This window comes from Rattus norvegicus, chromosome X, assembly GCF_036323735.1.
Source record: "Rattus norvegicus strain BN/NHsdMcwi chromosome X, GRCr8, whole genome shotgun sequence".
Classification (NCBI taxonomy): Eukaryota; Metazoa; Chordata; class Mammalia; order Rodentia; family Muridae; genus Rattus; species Rattus norvegicus.
This window is the reverse complement of record NC_086039.1, coordinates 65,266,883-65,281,958: the sequence shown is the minus strand read 5'-3', so window position 1 is coordinate 65,281,958 and position 15,076 is coordinate 65,266,883. Positions and strand designations below refer to the sequence as shown.

At 40.8% G+C, this 15,076-nt stretch overlaps 1 protein-coding gene across 6 annotated transcripts in view; it reads right to left on the bottom strand.

The window, feature by feature from the left end:
• Heph (hephaestin) overlaps positions 1–15,076 on the bottom strand; it is a 251,830-nt gene that overhangs the window by 130,499 nt on the left and 106,255 nt on the right. Inside the window, exon 2 of one of the 6 annotated variants that reach the window (XM_039099422.2) lies at positions 9,122–9,197. The exons of the other annotated variants lie outside the window; for them this stretch is intronic. The gene's annotated coding sequence lies outside the window, so the exon portion shown is untranslated. The remainder of the gene's footprint in view (positions 1–9,121; positions 9,198–15,076) is intronic. 6 annotated transcript variants of the gene reach the window in all.

Genomic DNA, 15,076 nt, shown 5'->3' with positions numbered 1-15,076 from the left:
TTCCTTATGTTGCCCATATAAAAGACATAGGTACTGAGGCTTAACAAGTCGAACAGCTTTCGGTAATCTTCATCTTCCTTTAACCTAACATCCATGGAAATAACACAGACACATTCTCAGCTCATCTAAAAGTGCACCTTACCTATCTCTGTTACTTCAAAAGGTGATTTTATCAGGCCAGGCCAGGACAGGTCAGGAAGTTAAGCCTCCCATGCCCTAAAGAGAAAGCTCATTTGCTGCCTCTCACTGTGGCTCCCACAATCAGTGAGAGAGCAGCTAAAACTCTCCCACTACTGTTTGTAGAGCCAGAACAGATCTTTCATTCCTACATGAAGGGAAATAGGCAGTACTCTTCTTCAACAGGTTAATCCTAGTACATTCACCCAGAAAATGATTGTCTGCAGGTTTGTGTATAGGATAGAATCTAGCACCTTCCACATCCAGGAAAGTGTTTTATTACTGAGCTACACCCTAGGAAAAAATATGCTTTTTTGGAACAAATATATGCATGATATCTGGAGACAACTTTGTATAACTTCAAATAAATATAGCATTTTGGCATGTGTGGAAGAGAAGAGAGGGGGACCCAAATCATATAATAGCTAACCAATTCCCACAATAAAAACAATACACTACGTGATAATCATTTGCATTCTCATGCTTCCGGAAGTCTCCACTATCACGTAGCACTGCTGAAGTGAAGTATTATGTCTCAAAATTCGTTTTAGTGGGGATATACCATATTAAAACTGTAGCATGTGTGCTGGATAGATTTTATGTCAACTTAACACAAGATACAATCCGTTGGAAAGAGGGAACCTAAACTGAGAAAATGACCCACCAGATTGGCCCATGGGGTATTTCTTTCTTTAATGATTGGTGTAGGTGGACCTATTTAACAGGACTCTAAAAATCCCTGGGTGGGTAAGCCTTAACAGTATAAGAAAACAGGTTGAGCAAGCCATAAGCAACATTCCTTCGTGGTTTCTTACTTCAGTTCCTTCCTCCAGATTCATTGCGTGAGTTTCTGTCCTAAATTTCTTTGTTGACAGACGATGCTCTTCTCAATTTTCTTTTAGTCATGGTGTTCTATCACAGCAATGGAAGCCTTAACTAAAACACCATATGTGTATTTGTTCCTCATTCTTGCCATTACCAGCACTCTGTCTGTTTTGTATCCTTTCCCTCTACCCTTTCATTACCTTTGTAAAATTGCTAGGCCTTTCTCTCCATTCGTTACCTCATGTCAAATCATCTCATGTGTGGTGGTCTAACCAGAATATTACAGTTTGTGATGTTTATCATTACAAACAGCAATGGGCACAGGTAGCAACTGATTAATTAAAATGTACTTTACTCAGAAAGCAAGCATTTTGGAAGGCCAGAGAAGTAACTACATCAAAAATGACACCTTTAGGCCATCATTAGTTACCATATATTATAGAGAATCAGAACAAAGGTAGAGATTCGTTCTTGTTCCTCTGATCAGGTGTTAGTCTTGTCTCCAAGATTCATGGTATTGGTTTTTTTTCTCTTCTTAACATCTCCTGAACATTTCCCATATTGTCATCTGTCTGTGTGATGGAGGTCCACAGAAGATTCCCAAGGTTTCTATCATTCTTCTCAAGCAAAATCTAGGCCAAAGATCAACCAAGAACTGCCAAAGTCTTATCAGTATGTACATATAAATTGCTTTTACACTATAAAGTAGTAGAAAACATCCTCTAAAGTGTAAAATAAACATGTTCCTTTCTCTATCCCTTGTCCCCTATCAATGTTATAACTCTTATAACTCCAAAGCAAAGGCAGAAATGCTGGTTTGAATAAGAATAGCACCCACAGTCTCACATGTTTGACTGCTTAGTCACCAGGCAGTAGAACCCTTTGATAGGATTAAGAAGACTAAGAGGCATGGCCTTGTGGAGGAAGTATGTATGTCACTCTGGGTAAACTTTGAGGTTTCAACAGGCTATGCTAGGCCCGTTCTCTCTCACAGCCTGTGGATCAGGATGTAGCTTTCAACTGCTTCTCCAGCACCATATCTGCCTGCCACAAGCATTGCTCATTGCTACCATGCTTCCCATTGCCATGGTCTCTGCCAAGCTGAGAATGGGCTAAGTCTCTGAAATTATAAGCAAGCCCAAATTAAATGCTTTCTGTTATAAGAGTTGCCTTGGTTACGGTCTCTCTTCACAACATTAGGGAAATGACTAGGAAAACAAACAACAACAAAATATTTTCTTAGGACAAAAGGTACTATAATTCATTTACACCATTAAATAAATGTCCCCTTTTCCAGGAATACTTGTTTGCGATCTCTTATTCTGAGAAAAAATTAAAAATGTGTTATTCCTAGATAAGATCATTGTCTTACTTATCTAATGCTACGATAAGACATCATGACTAAAGCAACTTACAGAAAAAAAGTAATTTTGGGCTTACAGTTTCAGAGGGTTGGGGTATATGACCATCATGGGAAGTGTGGCAACAAGCAGGTGTATGGCACTGGACCAAAGCTGAGAGCTTACATTTGAGACATTCACATGAAGTAGAGAGAGCTATGGAAATGATGTGGGCTTTTCAATCTCAAAGCCTACCCTCAGTAACACACCTGCTCAACCTAGGTTACAATTTCGAATCCTTCCCAAACAGTTCTACTAACTAGGCATCATGTATTCAAATACATGAACCTATAGGACCTTTCTCATTCAAGCCAACACAGTCCTTTTATATAATAGTATAAATGTGTTGTGTGATACTAAAGAGTTGGACCTATTAGGAACTAAATACATATCTGTCATTCTTGTGGGAGCTGATATGCTATCCCTTTATAATACTGCCACTTTTCAAATAAAGTAAAACTTCCTATATTCTTAAATTTCAAACTAAAAGCAAATTGAAGGATTTGAAGTTAGACAGATCCCTGACAGGAACACAGATAAAAAAGGGGCTAAATCTAAGTAATAAAGATAATAAACTAATAAGTATAATAAAGGCAGTACATTTCCAAAATGGCAATCTTCTTGATACAAAAGCTAGCAACTTAAAACAAAAGCCTGAACAGCTTTTCTCTTACCAGTAGCTCCTACACCCTGGCTGATTCTGTTTACTCTGTCTGATATGGCCCTTGTTGATATCTGTTGTACTCAAGATTTTTCCCTTCCTTTTACTTCTTGTTCTTCTTCTTGTTTTTGCTGTTGTTTTTATTATTATTGTTATTGTTCTTTTTCTTATTGGTGTGGTGGTGGTAGAGGTGGTGCTTCTTCTTCTTCTTCTTCCTCCTCCTCCTCTTCTTCTTCTTCCTCCTCCTCCTCCTCCGACTCCTCTTCCTCTTCCTCCTCCACCTCCTCTTCCTCCTCCTCCTTCTCTGTACAAATGTTCATTGGGGGAGGGAGCATCAGTCCTTCTTGGCCATTGTCTTCCCAGTAGCTACTAGAACATTGCTCAGCTCCTGGCACTTCCTCTTGGGGTGGATATATGCGCCCACTCACTTCTTGGTAAACTTGAGCATGCACTTGTCCTTGGACACCTTGAGCAGCTCCATGGTATAGGGCATGAAGCCTCACGACTTTAGTGGAATCATTTCCCACACAAAATTGGTGTGCTTATTGAGATGACTGCAGTGCTAGCTGTGCTTTGGCTTGCTGCTGTTCTTTTTAACTTTGTGGCCTTTGTTAGGGCCCTCAGCCATGGGGTAGCACAAGGTCATGGCTGTTGCTCTCCATGGCTACAGAGACTGGTAGGCCTTTTACTTCTTTTCTCTCTCTTTTTTTATTGAATATTTTGTTTATTTACATTTCAAATGTTATCCCCTTTCCCTGTTTCCTCTCTGAAAACATCCTGTACCATCCTCCCTCCCCCTGCTTCTATGAGGGTGCTACCCAACCCACCCACTCCTACCTTACCTCCCTAGCATTTCCCTATACTGGGGCATTAAGCCTTCACAGGACCAAGGGCTTCTCCTCCCAGTGATGCCATATAAGACCATCCGTCCTTTGCTACATATGCAGCTGGAGCCATGGGTCCCTCCATGTATACTCTTTGGTTGGTGGCTTAATCCCAGGGAGATCTGGGGGGGTCTAGTTGGTTGATACTGTTGGCCTTTTACTTCTTTAACTGTCAGAAACAACAAAAAATCCAATCAAGATCCCCAGATGATAACAAGATCTACAATGGTATTCAAATATTCTATGGTTAGCTAATTGCTACAGGTCACTCTAGAATCTTGAGAACAGTACCATTTTTTTTATTAACTTGAGTATTTCTTATATACATTTCGAGTATTATTCCCTTTCCCGGTATCCGGGCAAACATCCCCCTCCCCCTTCCCCTTCCTTATGGGTGTTCCCCTCCCAACCCTCCCCCCATTGTTGCCCTCCCCCCAAAAGTCTAGTTCACTGGGGGTTCAGTCTTAGCAGGACCCAGGGCTTCTCCTTCCACTGGTGCTCTTACTAGGATATTCATTGCTACCTATGAGGTCAGAGTCCAGGGTCAGTCCATGTATAGTCTTTAGGTAGTGGCTTAGTCCCTGGAAGCTCTGGTTGCTTGGCATTGTTGTTCATAAGGGATCTCAAGCCCCTTCAAGCTCTTCCAGTTCTTTCTCTGATTCCTTCAACGGGGGTCCTATTCTCAGTTCAGTGGTTTGCTGCTGGCATTCGCCTCTGTATTTGCTGTATTCTGGCTGTGTCTCTCAGGAGCGATCTACATCCGGCTCCTGTCAGTCTGCACTTCGTGCTTCATCCATCTTGTCTAATTGGATGGCTGTATATGTATGGGCCACATGTGGGGCAGGCTCTGAATGGGTGTTCCTTCAGTCTCTGTTTTAATCTTTGCCTCTCTCTTCCCTGCCAAGGGTATTCTTGTTCCCCTTTTAAAGAAGGAGTGAAGCATTCACATTTTGATCATCCGTCTTGAGTTTCATTTGTTCTAGGTATCTAGGGTAATTCAAGCATTTGGGCTAATAGCCACTTATCAATGAGTGCATACCATGTATGTCTTTCTGTGATTGGGTTAGCTCACTCAGGATGATATTTTCCAGTTCCAACCATTTGCCTACGAATTTCATAAACTCGTTGTTTTTGATAGCTGAATAATATTCCATTGTGTAGATGTACCACATTTTCTGTATCCATTCCTCTGTTGAAGGGCATCTGGGTTCTTTCCATTTTCTGGCTATTATAAATAAGGCTGCGATGAACATAGTGGAGCACGTGTCTTTTTTATATGTTGGGGCATCTTTTGGGTATATGCCCAAGAGAGGTATAGCTGGATCCTCAGGCAGTTCAATGTCCAATTTTCTGAGGATCCTCCAGACTGATTTCCAGAATGGTTGTACCAGTTTGCAATCCCACCAACAATGGAGGAGTGTTCCTCTTTCTCCACATCCTCGCCAGCATCTGTTGTCCCCTGAGTTTTTGATCATAGCCATTCTCACTGGTGTGAGGTGAAATCTCAGGGTTGTTTTGATTTGCATTTCCCTTATGACTAAAGATGTTGAACATTTCTTTAGGTGTTTCTCAGCCATTTGGCATTCCTCGGCTGTGAATTCTTTGTTTAGCTCTGAACCCCATTTTTTAATAGGGTTATTTGTTTCCCTGTGGTCTAACTTCTTGAGTTCTTTGTATATTTTGGATATAAGGCCTCTATCTGTTGTAGGATTGGTAAAGATCTTTTCCCAATCTGTTGGTTGCCGTTTTGTCCTAACCACAGTGTCCTTTGCCTTACAGAAGCTTTGCAGTTTTATGAGATCCCATTTGTCGATTCTTGATCTTAGAGCATAAGCCATTGGTGTTTTGTTTAGGAAATTTTTTCCAGTGCCCATGTGTTCCAGATGCTTCCCTAGTTTTTCTTCTATTAGTTTGAATGTGTCTGGTTTGATGTGGAGGTCCTTGATCCACTTGGACTTAAGCTTTGTACAGGGTGATAAGCATGGATCGATCTGCATTCTTCTACATGTTGACCTCCAGTTGAACCAGCACCATTTGCTGAAAATGCTATCTTTTTTCCATTTGATGGTTTTGGCTCCTTTGTCAAAAATCAAGTGACCATAGGTGTGTGGGTTCATTTCTGGGTCTTCAATTCTATTCCATTGGTCTATCTGTCTGTCTCTGTACCAATACCATGCAGTTTTTATCACTATTGCTCTGTAATACTGCTTGAGTTCAGGGATAGTGATTCCCCCTGAAGTCCTTCAGTACCATTTTTTAAGAAGTGCATCCCAAATGAACCACAGAAGCCTATTTTTACGGTATTAACAAGTTTCAGTCTACCTAATTCAATTCCTTGATATTCCAGAATTGCTAGGTGTTTGCTTAGTATGAAACACGTTTTCTTACCTGAATAGGAGTAAGAGTAAATTTATTTTGAGTCAAATATGAATGACTATTACCTGAGATTACAGATCAAGGTATTACCAAACAACATGTACCAACGCAGAAATACTTGTGTAAACCACCTAATATGTTAGTTACTTTTTTATATTGCTGTGACAAAGTACCTGACAAAAGCAATTTAGGGAAGGAGGGACTTATTTTGGCTCACAGTTTGAGAGTCTTATCCATCAGGATGACTGACCCATGGCGGCAGAAATGTGCAGTGGTTGGTCTACATCAAGCATTTTGGGTTCTTTGAAAAAACACAGAATTATTATGGAAATATGGTTTCATTTTAATCCCAGGTGTGGGAAATGGAGATGGTACAGATTGTCCCCTGAGGCTGACAATAATTTACTCTCCTGGTCTAGCAGGGGCATGATTTTACCAACTGCAGATAGTTTCTACAAGTGGATGACATTTTGGAATTCCGGGGGCCTTTCAGAGGTTATACAAATGCTAGGGCCCTGAGAGAAGGCTGGATTGTTGGCTAGATATTGTTTAGTTGCTGGTTGCTAGTTGTGGTTTGTTAAGTAGCTGTGCTCAAAGAAGAAACAACAAGAAGAAATTAGATGTCCTGTGATGATCAAAGTTGCTTGAAGGAACTTGATGCCCCTGATCAGCAGGAAGTAGTCTAAAGATAATCATGTCCCTTTTCCTCTGTATCCTTTTTCTCTCCTACCTAGTGTTAGGGGCACTAACAGTTAAAAATACATCAGTTTGAATCCATACCCCTCTACTCTTTGTCCTCCTGAGCTTGGAACTATCATATAATCCAAAATGCATTCACATTTAACAGAAAGGTGAAGGGAGGGTAGAAAAGAACTAGAACCCAAAAGCAACCAATGTTGAGCTACACTGTGCACTGTGTGTACAGTTAGGAAATACACCAAAATAAAATGCTAATGCTCAGCTTAGTTACTCCTTTTTATGCAGTTTGGAATCTTAACACACAGAATGGTATACATATATACAGTGTGTATTTCTCCCTCCATAATTAGTCAAATCTAGACAGTCCTTCACAGACAGGCCAAACATCTAACTCAATGTTAATAATTTCTCACATATGTGCATAGAGACTATCGTATTTTTTTAAAAAAAACCCTCCTAGATAGACCCAGAGGCTTATCTTCTAGGTAATTCTAGATCCTGTCAGGTTGACAATCAAAATTCTCAGCACTGCAATTCTACTCTTTATCAATTTGATGCCCAGTTGCATCAGTTTTAAGCAACAGCCGTCTCTTTTATTCTCAGGAGTTGAGAACAATCAATCATATAATTCAAAATGTATTCAGTTTAACATCAAAAGTGCCTTCAACAGTTCCAATACATTTTATACATCTAAAGTTCAAGTATCATTTAAGACTTGAGGCAATCTTTTAAATGTGAGCAGTTGTAAAATAAAAATATATATGTATATGCTCAGTGCTCCCAAAATAAAATGGCGAGGGAATAAAGATTTGTATTCCTAAAGAGAAGTATAATAAAGAATGGTATAACAAAAACAAGATCAAAACCCAGGAGGACAAATGCCAAATCCTGCAGTTTATGTCAGGCATCTGCAACTTGTGAGAGAATCATGTGGACTTGAAAGTACTTCGGGAGCCCATTGCCTCCAGCATGCACTGCCTTTTTGTAGGTTCGGTTCTCTTCCAATGCCTACAGATCAGTGTAGTACAGTTCTGTCATCTCCAACATCTTGAGATCTCCACTGCAAGTTAGGTTTTATCTGCACAGCTTCATACATTGACCTCTTAGGACCTCTTTGCAGGGACTGAGATAATGAAACACATTGTCTGGACATCAGTGGCTCTCTGAAACTATGATGCAAGATTCTATTACACTTTTCCATCTTGTATCCTTCATGCCTGGAGACCCAGGAACATGTGGACAATGCTACTGCTGTCAAATGGAAATCCAGGCTGAACTTCCTGTACTGCATTTACATTTACAGTAGTCTTTGTGTGTTAGGCCTGGGAAACATTCTCTAGGCTGTTGCTTTTGAAGAAGAGAGAATCCCTCCATCATCGTTCCCAGTTTAGACACTCTCCTTTCAAAAGCATTTTTCACCAATTGGAAGCTTTTACATATTTGGTCTTTTGTTCAGGGCACCTCCTTTCTCATTGTTCCAGTGCAAAGCTGGAGTTGTAACAATTCAGCCTCTGTTCCAACAAATACCCTTGGTTGCCATTTAAAACTGGCTGAAGTCCTTTTCCTTGACAAACTAATGTCTTCACTATTTCTCTCTGCCCCTCTTGCTCTTTTTCAGTATAGAGAATCCTAGCCTGCCTTGAAATGTTTACTGCTGAACACACTAACCTATTTGCTTAAACTCAACCTTACTCAAACTCTCAGAGTTTCAGGCAAGGTGGCTCCCACAGCAGGTAGGGATAACTGCTTCCAATCTGATGGTGGAAAGAACCAACTCTGACTACTTGTCCTCCATTCACAGGAATAAATATTGGGAGCTAGAGAGACAGCTCAGCACTGGCTGCTTTCTGAAAGGGCCTGGATTCCATTCCTAGCACCTACTTGGCAGCTCACAACTGTCTGCAACTCCAGTTTGAGGCAAATCTGGCTCTCTTCTGGCCTCTCTGAGTCCTGCACATGAGTGGTACAGAGATATACATGCAAGAAAACATTAAGACACATATTATTCCTAAATTATTTTTAATAGGCAGAATGAATGTGGTCAGATTCCTGACCAGAACATTACTTGAAAGGCCTATAGCAGATTTCTGATAGAGTACCTGTTTCCCTCTGATAGCTCACGAACTGGGCCTGCACCATCTGCATTTCTTCCAGGAGTTTGGCCGGGTCAATGTCCTGTCAAGATTATGGTTACAACATTCAAAGGATTTTTTTCTAGATGAGTGTTCCACATTCTTCCTACAAACCAGTTTTAAGTATCCAAAGGTCCAAAGTATAAGGATACGTAGGAATTAAACTTGTAGAAAGAAATAAAGAGTGTGAATTTAAAGCACCTCAATGGCTAAAGCAGGCTTTATTGAATGCCAGAGAAGTGACATCTACAGATCTGGCTGCACCGTGGCCAGAACACAATGACCTGAGTTCTGGAGAACACAAATTCCATGCTTCAAGCTGGAGGTTTTAGAGATAAAGATAGGAAAGGGGAAAGAAGGTTTCCTTAGGGACATACTGTGGTAGTTAGCTGTTTTCCTTAGATAAGATTTTTAAAAACCTGCAGGCTATCTTCTGTCTTTATGTAGCCACTGAGTGTCTAGGGTAGGGGTCAGTTTCTTTTTCTTTTGCAATCTCTGGGATCAAGAGCAGGGTCAGCTGCTTTTCTTATGCAACCCTCAAATAGCTGGCTTTCTGGAACTTTGAGCTTGGAATAGGGCCTTGGTTTTTGTTGTTGCTGCAGCTGCTCTTTGTTTTTGTTGTTTCCTTTGTTTAATTTTTTGGTTTTTTTCCTTTTATTTTGTTTTGAGGGGGTGTCCCTTATTAAAGAGCCTTTATATATAAAGAATAGAAGCCATTTTTTCTGTCAGGCTAATTGTTGCTGGTGGAATGTATACCATGGAGGGTCTGGAACAACACTAAATATTGTTTTTACATTGTCTTGTGTGATGAGCTGAGTGATAGCAGGAAGCTATTCACAAGACATTTCTGGAACCATTTTAGCAGGCAAGTGTAAGTATGAAAGATAAGGAGGAAGAGGAAAAGTAGGGAAAGAAGCCAAGATGGAAGGGTACGTCTGGAGTATGAGATTGTTGGAAATTAAATGCCTGCTGTCCTAGCTGTTGGGCCATGCCCTGAACCAGTTTTGAATTATTGATGTCAGAGCAACATTGTTTCAATAGAGGAGCTCAAATTCATCCACTGGTGAAAGAAGATCTAGCCACTACGGATTTGGGGCAAACACCAGAGTAGCCAAAGAGACCAGTTGATCATGAAGGGTGGTGAAACTGTTCAGATGATGAGACGGAGAAGTTGGCTGATGTAAGGATAGTCCTAGCCCTGCCACCCCTCATCCCAAGCCCAGAGACAATGCCCAAAGTTGCTAGTAAAGGAATAGGGCAGATAGTTTGCTTTCTGCTTTTACTGGAGTAGAGACCAGCTTGATGAGTGGGGTATCTGGAGAAATGATAGAAATGCTAGGCAATAGCAGGGCCTGGGTACAAATTCCTGTCCAATTACTAGATACACACATGTAGCTGCTGGGCCCATAGAACCAGAAGAGCCTTGTCTGGTAGGAATCACATGGAATAAGTTTAAGCAGGTTACTAAGTATAGCTCATCTTTTCTTCTGTGCAATAAGAGAAAGGCGTCCTCTAGGAATATTGTGGTGAACAGTTTGTAAGTTGATTAGGGAAGAATGATCAATCTTGGGTTTCTCCTGAATTAGACAGAAAGCATTAAGCATCAAAATATGGAAATAAGATATGGAAGTCTTTAGAAGGTGTGGAGATAGAATCACATGTTAACTGGGACACCACAGGTTTTGGAAAGGTCTTTGCTAGCACTAGGAAATCTTTCCCCTGGCCTCGACAAAGGAACCTCGGGTCGATTTGGACAGATTAAAGGTAGGTGGACCAGAAAGATGAACACTTTCTAAATCACCATGTTTGATGTGGGAATCTAAGTATTTCTTTGGGGAAAATACAATAAAAGCAAAGCTTCATTGGCCTGGTGGGACTCACTAGATAGATACAAGGAAGGAGGACCTATAGGCCCATAAAGTTACCTTATATGCTAAGGCTAATGACTCTAGTACAGTTCCTTGAATAGGCATTAGGAGATGGGAGATTTGTAAAGAAGTGATTATTCTTGGTTTGCTTTTTGAGCCATCTAGAGAAATCCACAGCTCTTCTTGTAATATATCTCAAAATCAATACCCTCATCAATCAATAGGATACCCTCATCAAATTCAGATTTGTATTTTTATTTTGATTGTGTCAGTACAAGTGAAGTAAAAGGCCACAGGGGATGTAAGTCAAGCAAAAATATGCATGGAAAATGCCTTGTTCACTGTCTGAGAGAAGTAGAGGCAGCCCCAATAAGAGGGGGGATAAAGAGAAATTATGTTTCTTTGAAAGTTGTAGTGCTAGACAGAGAGTTTGCCTTAGGTAGTTTAGAAAAGCATGAATCTGTTTATATGTTGAGGTTAAGGAGGAGAAAGGAATCTGACAGGTGGGTGCACCACCTGTAGACAAAGCTATAAATAAATAGTCAGAGAAAATAAGTTCACCAAAGCAAGTAGCTCCCTCCCAGATAGAGAGCAGCTAGGATAACTAGTTGAGCTATAGTTCGACCTCTTGGAACTGAATTGGCTAACATCATAGAAACATCATCATCATCATCATCATCATCATCATCATCATCATCATTATTATTATTATTATTATTATTATTATCATGAAAGTCGGTGTGACTAGGGCATCACAACCCCTATTTACATTTTTTCCTGTTTAGTTAGTATTATTTGAAGACTCATTACTTTCCAGGTTTGTTTGACTCCTGTGTTGGGTTCAGTGAGAACGGAGTTGGCCTAGAGGGGAGGATTATGAAGGAACGAATGTGTCTTAGTTTTCCAAAAGTGAAGTAAAGTGACTGAGTCATTTTTGGTGTTTGTGCAGTATGCTCTATGACCATGATTCATGCAGAGCCTGTGAGGAAGTCTCCTAAAAATTCATGAATCAAGGATATAGAAACTATAATGTCAAGAAAGAAAGGATATAGATTAGCCAGACACAATCTTGATTGACCAAAGTTCATGGCATTTTCTAAGAGTGGTATGAGCTAATGAATGAAAGCAACTTAATGGAATGCTATCTTTTCTGGGGACAGGGCATTTTCCAGTGTTCCTATAGTTATCAGTTGGGAAAGGGCTCGGAGGTAGGCATGGGATTGGGGCATGCTCTTGCCCAATTGGCCACTGTACAACTAAAGCAGTCTTCAGGAAGCATTTGGGAAGACTGACAACCTGGTTTATATAGCCTAGTTTGAGATTTTCAAGTTTTTACAAATATCAGGGACTGGCTGCAGGATAACTTGAATATTAAGAAAGACCTGGTCCTTGGAAGAAGTAGGGTCCAAACCAGTATACATAGTAATTGCCTCTGTAGGAAAGTCATGAAGGGGGCATTAATTAGCCTCCTAAATGGTTTCCCTAATCTTATCATAATTAACCTGACTGTGAGCATTTCTTAACATTCTTATTAGAAGGCAAGAAAATATATGATCTCTCTTATGTATATCATTAAGTTGGTATATTTGGTAACTCAAACTGGGATCCTTGGAGGAGATATTAGCCTTTCCAATGGAATTATTCAATTATTTTATTGATGCAAGTTATTACCATATTGAATAACTTCCAAATATGGCCTTTTTCATCCGTTTTGATGGTAGATGTCAGAACATGATAAACATTTGATCAGATTAAGTGATAATCTTGTGTTAGTCATAAAAACTCTAAATTTGGAAGGGATTTTCAGAAAAAGCCTGCTCAATAATTTCTCTATTTGAGATGTATCAGCCATTGAAAAGGGAATGTGAAACCAGATGTAACTATCAATCCTTCTAACTCTGTGGGAAGGAAATGCAAGGAAAGTAGTTGAGTGGGGATGGGATGGGTTCTGTGGTAATCAGAGGTGAAGAGAAGGAGTGAGGGAGAAAGATAATAGTCATGGATAGACTGGATGGATGGGAACATAGAGAAGAGAAGCTGTGTGCAGAGAGCTAGTGGCTGGAATTGAGTTAAGAATTAGTGATGGGGTATGATGAGGTGGTCTGAGGAAGAAATTGAGGGATCAGGTGAGGTAGACAAGAAGGATAGTGGTTGATAGATCGAAGAGATTGAGGAGTTGGGATTTGGAAAGTGGGGGTAAGGGATAAGGGAAGCAGTATTAATAAGTTGCTGAAATATTTTGGGGTGGAAGGCAAACATTTAGTCGGGCAAAAAGAAAGGTCAAATATCACAGAGTCAGTTAACATTGAAGAAGGAGAAGACTTGGGTGAGATTTGGTATGGGTGGGAGTCTCATTTGACAGAACAATATCTAAGAGAGGGACAGGAGAATTAGGTTAAGAAGTTTAAGTTAGCAGAGCATGATAACCAGAATCTGGCAAACAAAGGGAAAGATAGAAGCAGAGATAAAAGATGGCCTTAAGTTAGGTAATTTTTGACTCTATTTGCCACTTCATTAAAGGAAACAGTTGAAGTCCAAAAAAGCAGGGGAATCAAATGTGCCAAATTCAGAACAACACTTGTGGTTGTCAAGGAGATTTTGAGGATGTATATAAATGGAAGATAAGATTAGTATCCAGACTTCCGGTGTTTACTGGGAGTCCCACACCCGCGGATCCCGGCCCGCAGCAGCTCTCTGCTCCCAAACCCCATGGGAGAGAGACCTCACCACCTGGACAGGTGGGCACTCCTGAGACTGCAGAGCAGAAAAGACCACCAACACTGCCCACCCCTGCCCACATCCCTGGCCCAAGAGGAAACTGTATATGGCCTCTGCATTCCCATAGAGGAGGGCCCAGGAGCAGCAGGACCGCTGCATCTGACACACCTCAAGAACCTGAAGAGACCTACCAGATAAACAGTTCTCTGCACCCAAACCCATGGGAGGGAGAGCTAAACCTTCAGAGAGGCAGACACGCCTGGGAAACCAGAAGAGACTGCACTCTGCACACAACTCTGACACCAGAGGAAAACACCAAACGCCATCTGGAACCCTGGTGCACGGAAGCTCCCGGAAAGGGCAGCGCAGATCTTCCTGGTTGCTGCCGCCACGGAGAGCTCGTGGGCAGCACGCCACGAGCAAACTTGAGCCTCGGGACCACAGGTAAGACCAATTTTTCTGCTGCAAGTGACCTGCCTGGTGAACTCAAGACACAGGCCCACAGGAACAGCTGAAGACCTGTAGATAGGAAAAACTACACGCCCAAAAGCAGAACACTCTGTCCCCATAACTGGCTGAAAGAAAACAGGAAAACAGGTCTACATCACTTCTGACACACAGGATTATAGGACAGTCTAGCCACTGTCAGAAATAGCAGAACAAAGTAACACTAGAGATAATCTGATGGCGAGAGGCAAGCGCAGGAACCCAAGCAACAGAAACCAAGACTACATGGCATCATCGGAGCCCAATTCTCCCACCAAAGCAAACACGGAATATCCAAACACACAAGAAAAGCAAGATCTAGTTTCAAAATCATATTTGATCATGATGCTGGAGGACTTCAAGAAAGACATGAAGAACTCCCTTAGAGAAACACAGGAAAACATTAATAAACAAGTAGAAGCCTACAGAGAGGAATCACAAAAATACCTGAAAGAATTCCAGGAAAACACAATCAAACAGTTGAAGGAATAAAAATGGAAATAGAAGCAATCAAGAAAGAACACATGGAAAAAAACCCTGGATATAGAAAACCAAAAGAAGAGACAAGGAGCTGTAGATACGAGCTTCACCAACAGAATACAAGAGATGGAAGAGAGAATTTCAGGAGCAGAAGATTCCATAGAAATCATTGACTCAAATGTCAAAGATAATGTAAAGCGGAAAAAGCTACTGGTCCAAAATATACAGGAAATCCAGGATTCAATGAGAAGATCAAACCTAAGGATAATAGGTATAGAAGAGAGTGAAGACTCCCAGCTCAAAGGACCAGTAAATATCTTCAACAAAATCATAGAAGAAAACTTCCCTAACCTAAAAAAAGAGATACCCA